Raw genomic sequence first — 7,551 nt, 5'->3', positions numbered from 1 at the left:
TGCGGAAACTCTGGTGGCGTAGTGGTTAAGTGCTACCACTGCTAACCAAAGGGTCAGCAGTTCAAATCCACCAGGCACTCCTTGGAAACTCTATGGGGCAGTTCTACTCTTTCCTATAGGGTCGCTATGAGTCGGAATCACCTCGACGGCACTGGGTTTGCAAGCTGCACAAACTTTGACAAGTAACTTCTGAGCCTGTTGCTTCATCTGTGAAACAGGAGATGATAACGTCCCATTTCAGAGCTATGATGCGCAAATGAAATAATACTTGCGAAAGGAAAATACATTTGCTCTTGGCACGGTAGTTTGGTGCTTATATCCTCCTTCTTGGTGAACGCGCAAATGTTTGAGAAGAAGCTCAGGAAAACAACTCTTTGTCTATCCAGGACTTAACTGTTGAGTGAATGAACGGATGAATACAGCAGCGCGACTCCTTCCAAGCCTACGGGCTGGGCGAAAGCCGCTGTTTAGTTTTGAAAACCTAGAGAATCACAGCCTGGAGCCGCCCTAACCGAACCGGGAAGACCCAAGACTCGCCACCCGCCGCGGAAACGGCAGCGCGGGCTCCGCCCCTCTGCGCCCATTGGTCCTTTCAATTCCAGCTGGGGGCCAATGGGCGGGGGCGCCAGCCGCGCCATCGCAGGGCAGAGTCTCTGGCGGCGTGTTGAGCGCGCGGGCTGCTGGTCTGTGGGAACCTGAGGCAGTCAAACCCGAGACGGGAACCCCTCACCCTAGACTGCGCTGAGCAGCCTGACTGTGCTCCGGCACCTGCAGCTACCCCCGAGTCAGAGGACCTCGATCACCGGTGAGGGAACGCCGAGCGAGGGGAGTCGCTGGGGCGGAGCGACGCAAGCCGGGAGGCGGATGGTTTGCCTGAGGGAACCGGGAAGGGCGGGGGAAGCTCCCCTACCTTTTTAAAGTTGTCTTTTTCTTGATTCACTTTCCCTTGGTGGCTGTAAACCTTTGTTTACCAGAACCCTGACAAAATTAGCTGGGTCCGCAGACCAGCTCAGGGCGGGCCAGCCAGCAAGCGGGGTGCACAAGTCAGCTGCGCGCACCTCGCCTGGACAGGTCGCTGCGCCTCTGCTGACCTCACTCTCGTCCCCCGTGATACGGGTAGTAACGCAGTAGCACCCACTGCGGCCGTTACTGCCGCCGCACCCCCCCCCGCCCCCGCCCGGCTCGGCAGCGAGGCTGGCGGCGGCGAGCGAGCCGGGGTGGCCGCGGGGGAGGGCCCGACGGCGGACTGCGCCTGCGCCGCCGCTCAGATCCGCGCTCCGAGCTCGTTTCTGTGCGGCTGGAGTTTGATCTTTCCAGTTTAACAGCTTGACCTCAGACAAGGTTATGGAAACGCAGGGATGCCAGGGTCCTGAGGACTAATGTTATTTCTTTGTCTTACCTGTGGGAAAAAAGAAATTGAAGTGACTTACCCCACCCACTTCTGCCGAATGAGGCAGAACTTGGGGCCTGGTGTCTCGTCCGCACCCTTTACTGTCTTAAAGCCTAGCGTTTAGAAACCGTTATGTTGAAAATAATGTTCTCCAGATTTTTCATGATCGGGTATGTGAGTCTTGTGTGAAGTGGTTATTAAAAAAAAAAAAAGGGGGACCTTTTATGTGAACAATCTCTTATTAATGGGATTCTTTCTTAAACGCTGTATTGAATTGGGAACTTTTCTGTTCCGTAGAAGACGCAGTCTTCCAAATAGAACATTTTTCTAAGTGAACTATTTAGTTAACAATTTTTATCTGATGTTACTCTTAAGGAATGTTAACTTATAGATTTTTCCTGTGTTATTTAGAGCAAAGAAGACTTGAGGAATATGAATCATAAAAACATTTTCTCTCATAAACAGGAAAATCATGTAATATCCAAGTGAAGTCAGGTTTATTTCATTTAAGTTCTGTAATATTATATCAGAGCTCTTCAATAAAAATTCATTGCCAGTAACGTATGTAATTTAAAATTTTATACTAGCCTCATTAAAAAAAATTAAGATGAAACAAATTTGAATAACATTTTATTTAACCTTACATGTAATTCATATTCATAAAATTATTGAGATTTTACGTTCTTTTTTGGTACTACCTATTAAAAATTTTGGTGTGTTTTACACTTTCCTAGGCAATGATGGGAGTGGCTAGGGAAGGAGGATGACTGGTTTCCACAGAACACATTATCCTATCCACTTGATTGTTAAAATCCTCCTCTGCCAAGGCCACCCTTTGGTAAGCATTCAGAGGAGACACAAATATCTTCACTTCTTTGGTCCATTCGGAGAGGTCTATCTACATACCTCCTCATCTTCAATTTTCTAATCGCGTTCCTTCCAAGTCCCTAATCATCCTGCCAAGCCATTGACCACAGCCCATGAATCACTATACAATCAAATATCTGGCCATTTCTGCTTCCGAACAAACTGAATAACCAGGTGCACTACTCAAGGTTCTGCCCATTGAGAGGATTCCCCTTCACCACTGTTCTTCAGGGAGGTCACAGAAAGGGGCTGTAGTGCCGCTGCTTTCCACTTTGAAGTGGTGCCTGCATATCGCGCAGAAACATCTGTAAACCAGGCATGGGTTTTCTCTTAATCAGCTGATCATAAGGAAGTCCCCATGAGGCCATAGGTGCAGACTGGGAGATGGAAGGTAATGTGACAGGAGTGGAGACCGTGGGCATTTGGGCCATTTCCTCATGCAACTTGCTTGTCCCTTCAGGGCCTACTGGGACCTGATCTCATATATATCACTTCCATTTAATGGTAGAGTGCTGCTGTGCACATCTGACTTTATGAATCTGTAGGTCAGACAACACACAGTTCATGATGGGCATCTTAGGTCACATAGTGACTTGGTGGCCCATGGTTAAGCGTTCAGTCTCTACTAAGGCTCAGTAACAAGCCAAAAGCTGTTCCTCAAAAGGAGAATAGTTATCTGCAGAGGAGGGCAGGGCTTTGCTTGCTCCCACATCCTAAGGATCTGTGCTGTTGATTCACATTTAGGAGTCTGCCAAAGACTCCAAACAGCATCTGTCTGCCGCTGCCATTTCAAGCACCATTGGATCAGCCACATCATATGGCCCAAGTGGCAGAGTGGCTTGCACAGCAGCCTAAACCTGTTGCAGAGCCTTCTCTTGTTCTGGGCCTTACTCAAAACTAGCAACTTTTCAAGTCACTTGATAAATAGGCCAGAGTGGCACACCCAGATGAGGGATATGTTGCCTCCAAAATCCAGGCCCACCAGGAATTGTTGCCTCCTTTTTATTTGTGGGAGAAGCCAAGTGCAATAACTTACCCTTCACTTGAGAAGGAATATCTTGACATGCCGGACACCACTGGACCCCTAGAAATTTCCCTGAGGCAGAAGGCGCCTGAATTTTTGTGAGATTAATTTCCTACCCTCTTTTTTTTTTTTTTTAGCAGGCAGATGTTTTACCAGTAAGTCCAAAGCCATTGACACTTCTTCCTTACTATGTCCAGTCAGCATAATGTCATCAATGTAATGAACCAGTGCGATATCTTGTGGAATGGGAAGGTGATAAAGGTCCCTATGGACTAAATTATGACATAGGGCTGGAGAGTTGATATACCTCTGAGATAGGACAGTAAAGGTGTATTGCTGGCCTTGCCAGCTGAAGGGAAACTGCTCCTTGTGGTCTTTTGAAACAGTTATGGAGAAAAAACATTAGCCAGATCAATAACTGAATGCCAGGTACCAGGAGATTTATTAATTTGTTCAGGCAGTGAAACCACACCTGCTACAGCAGCTGGAATTGAAGTCACCACCTAGTTAAGTTTTTGATAATATGCTGTCCTTCTCCAGGATTCATCTGTTTTTTTGCACAGGCCAAATATGCAAGTTGAATGGGGATGTGGCAGGAATCACCACCCCTGCATTCTTCAAGTAATTGATGGTGGCAGTAATCACTGCAGTGCCTCCAGGAATGTGGTATTGCTTTTGGTTTACTATATTCCTAGGTAGGGGTAGTTCTAATGGCTTCCACTTGGCTTTTCCTATGATAATAACCCTTACTCCATTTGTCAGTGATCCACTGTAGGGGTTCTGCCAGTTGCTGAGCATTTCTGTTCCAATTCTGCATTCTGGAACTGAGGCAGTAACTTTAGGATAGGTTTGGGGACCCACTGGACCCACTGTGAGATGGACCTAAGCTAAGAATCCGTTAATAACCTGACCTCCATACGCCCCTACTCTGACTGGTGTGCCATAGTGAAGTTTTCAGTCTTCTGGAATTATTGTCAGTTCAGAGCCAGTATCCAGTAATCCCCCCCAAATTCTGATTATATCCTTTGCTCCAGTGAACAGCCACTCTAGTAAAAGGCTGTAGATCTCTTTGGGGAAGGCTGGGAGAAAGATTAACAGTGTAAGTTCTTGGCAGTATAGTGGGATCCTTCCTCAGGGGAACCCCCAACCAAAAACCAAACCCATTGCCATCGAGTCAATTCCAACTCATAGCGACTCTATAGGACAGAGTAGAACTGCCCCATAGAGTTTCCAAGGAGCACCTGGTGGATTTGAACTACCAACCTTTTGGTTAGCAGCTGTAGCTCTTAACCACTACACCACCAGGGTTTCCAGGGGAACCCTACCTCCCCTTTATTCAATGGATTTTGGATCTGTAAACTTGCTCAAGTGTGAGAATTGATTAAGGGGCTGTGACTCTTTATTCTGGCGATTTGAATTAAACTGCTGTTCACTTGACCTTTAATTCTTCCAGTTGTACAGATTAAGTAAATATTTAGTAGATTTTCCAGCTATTTCATCCTAGGGACACCATGACTAAGTAGCTGACTCTGTAAGTCCATACAGGTCAGACTTTTCTGATTACTGGTTTGACTCTGCTGTCCATTACGGTAACCACACCCACCTTGTCTTTGTCAGTTGAGTGCTGCTACTTATCCCCTACCACCATGGGGTCCAGTTAGCTCCATTGTAGTTAGCATCTTAATTCAGTGAGGGCAGTTCCCACTGTCAAATACGACATAAAATAGCAATCACAACAGTCTTCAAGGATGCTGGGGCTCCCTTCACAGATTTGTTCTTTATCATTGTGGTAAAAGTCGTGTCCTCTGGGTACTCCATGGGTGGGTCTGTGGGACTAACCTGATAAACATACTCTAATATGCCGATTTTCCTAAGCCGTTAGATTCCTTCTTCTACAGTATGCCAAGGCAGGTCTGGTACTTCAGCTTGATCTAGTGTAGGCCACCGTGTAAGCCATGCTTCAGCAACCCAACCAAATAAACTATTAGGTTCTTTCCTAATCTGTCGAGTTGAAACATTGAATGCTGAAGCTGTGCTTAGTGGGCCCATATGAATAAACTCAGACTGATCCAACTTTATGTTCCTTGAACCATTATCCCACACCCTTAATAGCCATTCCCACACATACTCCCCAGGTTTCTGTTTGTACATGCTAGAAAAGTCTAGCAGTTCTTTTTGGAGTGTAGCGTACCTCCTCCTGGGTCATTCTTTGTATTTCACCCTTTGGGTCTAGCTAGGACTTGAGTCTAAGTTACAGATCTCGAAGCAAAAGTTAGTGGTGGGGATGCATTTTGAGAACATTCATCCGTGTCTTGTAAGGCATCTGCCTCAGCTGATGCCCCCAGGCAATGACTCAGACACTGCACCTGGCAGTGTGTTAGACAAAGGCTGTTCAGACACAGCTGGGTTAAACTCATCAGGTGGGGGTAGAGGGGCTAATGGTTTTGTTGGCAGAGTGATTCAATGGAATTTAGGGCCCCATGTCCCCAGCTTCCTGGTTATCTGCCCATATGTCTCCATCCCAAGTTTCAGAATCCCATTTCTTCCCAATCAGTGCCCTCACTTTAAGTTCAGACAACATTCAAGGTTGGGAATTCAATTGAAATTGTAATTTAGCCATTCTGGGTTTGGTTTTCCACAATATCAGCTCTGTTACTGCAAAAAATAAAGCTTTCTTTCAGGGTACAAGTGAAAACTTTGAGGTTATTTATGTGGTGCTTGAGTTTTGACTCTGAAGCCCTGAGCTCATCTTTCTTTCATCACTTTGTCTAGTGAAAGTTGGATCAACCAACCAGCTTCCATATACTTCTCTTCCTGACAAATCTCCTTTCACCAATAGTGGATCTATTGGTGGTGATATTTTGTGTATTTCTATTGTCACTTCACACCATGGATTTGCATTGCCCTCTTTGCTACTGGAAGCAGAGTCATCAACATCTTTAAGACTAACGAGACTTGGGGGCATCAGCTGAGGCAGATGAATGTTCTCAAAACACATCTGCACCACTTACTTTTGCTTTGAAATCTATAACTTAGACTCAAGTCCTAGCTAGGCCCAAAGGGTAAAGTACAAAATACGACCCAGGAGGAGGTATGCTACACTCCAAAAGAATGGCTAGACTTTTCTAACATGTACAAACAGAAACCTGGGGAGTATGTGTGGGAATGGCTATTAAGGGTGTGGGATAATGGTTCAAGGAACATAAAGTTGGATCAGTCTGAGTTTATTCGTATGAGAGCCAATTTAGAAAATGCATCCTTACAATTTTATTTCTCTAAAACCACCCTCAGTACCAAATGTCTTAGGCTGGGTTCTCTAGAGAAGCAACACCAGTGAAGCATATATATATGTAGAGAGAGAGAGATTTATATCAAGGGTATGGCTCATGCGGTTGTAGAGGCTGGAAAGTCCCAAGTTCATGGGTCAGGTGTCAGGCTGGAGGCTTCTGACTCAGGTAGCTACAAAGGCTGATGAATCCAAGGTTGGCAGGTAAGACAGCGGGCTGCTGGCTCAAGTCCCAAGAACCAGAGGTCAGATGATGATGAGCTGAATGCAGGATCCAGAGCAGAGCAAAAGCCAGTGAGCTTTGCCAGAAAGACCATATGTAGTGGATGCAGGCCACATCCCCAGGGAATCTCCCTTTCAACTGATTGGCTTCTCATAATAGATCTCATTATGGATATACTTACATTATACCAGATCTTATCATAGAGGTGATTATATCGTTATGTAATTGCCAAGCTACATCATAACTGCCATACCACTGAGAATCATGGCCCAGGCAAGTTGACACACAACCTTAACTATCACACCTGCTATATAGTGAGTGACTAAAAAGTGGTAGTTATTGTTTCATTAATTAGTGGCAGTACACACAGTGCACTAGTTCTTCAAATTTTCTTCCAACATCATTGATACTCTCCAGGGTTAGAAGGAAAGTCTCATTGTTTTAATTTGAGTTTCTTTATGTTAGATACTTTATTTATTGATATATTTTGTCTTTATGAATACCTCTTCACACCCTTTCTCATGGTGGAAAGTGGCCAGATTTGGTTTATATTTAGGAGATAAAACCGACAGGACTTGGTAATGGATTAGGTATGGGCTGTAAATGAAAGAAAGGTGCTAAAGATGATCCTAAAATGTTCCGTATTAAGGAAAGCTAAAGAGACATGACAACTAAATGTAATACATGGTCCTATACTGGACCCTGTACTGGAGGGGAGATGTTATAAACGACAGTATTAGGTCAGTTGACAACTAGAGTAT

The 7,551-nt window shown here is 45.2% G+C and overlaps 1 protein-coding gene across 2 annotated transcripts in view; it reads left to right on the top strand.

The window, feature by feature from the left end:
• The first annotated feature begins 633 nt into the window (after positions 1-633).
• Positions 634-7,551, top strand: part of LOC100654034 (cytoskeleton-associated protein 2-like) — a 44,761-nt gene continuing 37,843 nt past the window's right edge. For both annotated transcript variants that reach the window (XM_023551354.2, XM_003412578.4), the window contains exon 1: positions 634-805. The gene's annotated coding sequence lies outside the window, so the exon portion shown is untranslated. The remainder of the gene's footprint in view (positions 806-7,551) is intronic.

Source organism: Loxodonta africana, chromosome 17, assembly GCF_030014295.1.
Source record: "Loxodonta africana isolate mLoxAfr1 chromosome 17, mLoxAfr1.hap2, whole genome shotgun sequence".
In the NCBI taxonomy this organism is placed as follows: Eukaryota; Metazoa; Chordata; class Mammalia; order Proboscidea; family Elephantidae; genus Loxodonta; species Loxodonta africana.
The sequence above is the reverse complement of the archived record's forward strand: the minus strand, read 5'-3'. Positions and strand labels throughout refer to the sequence as shown.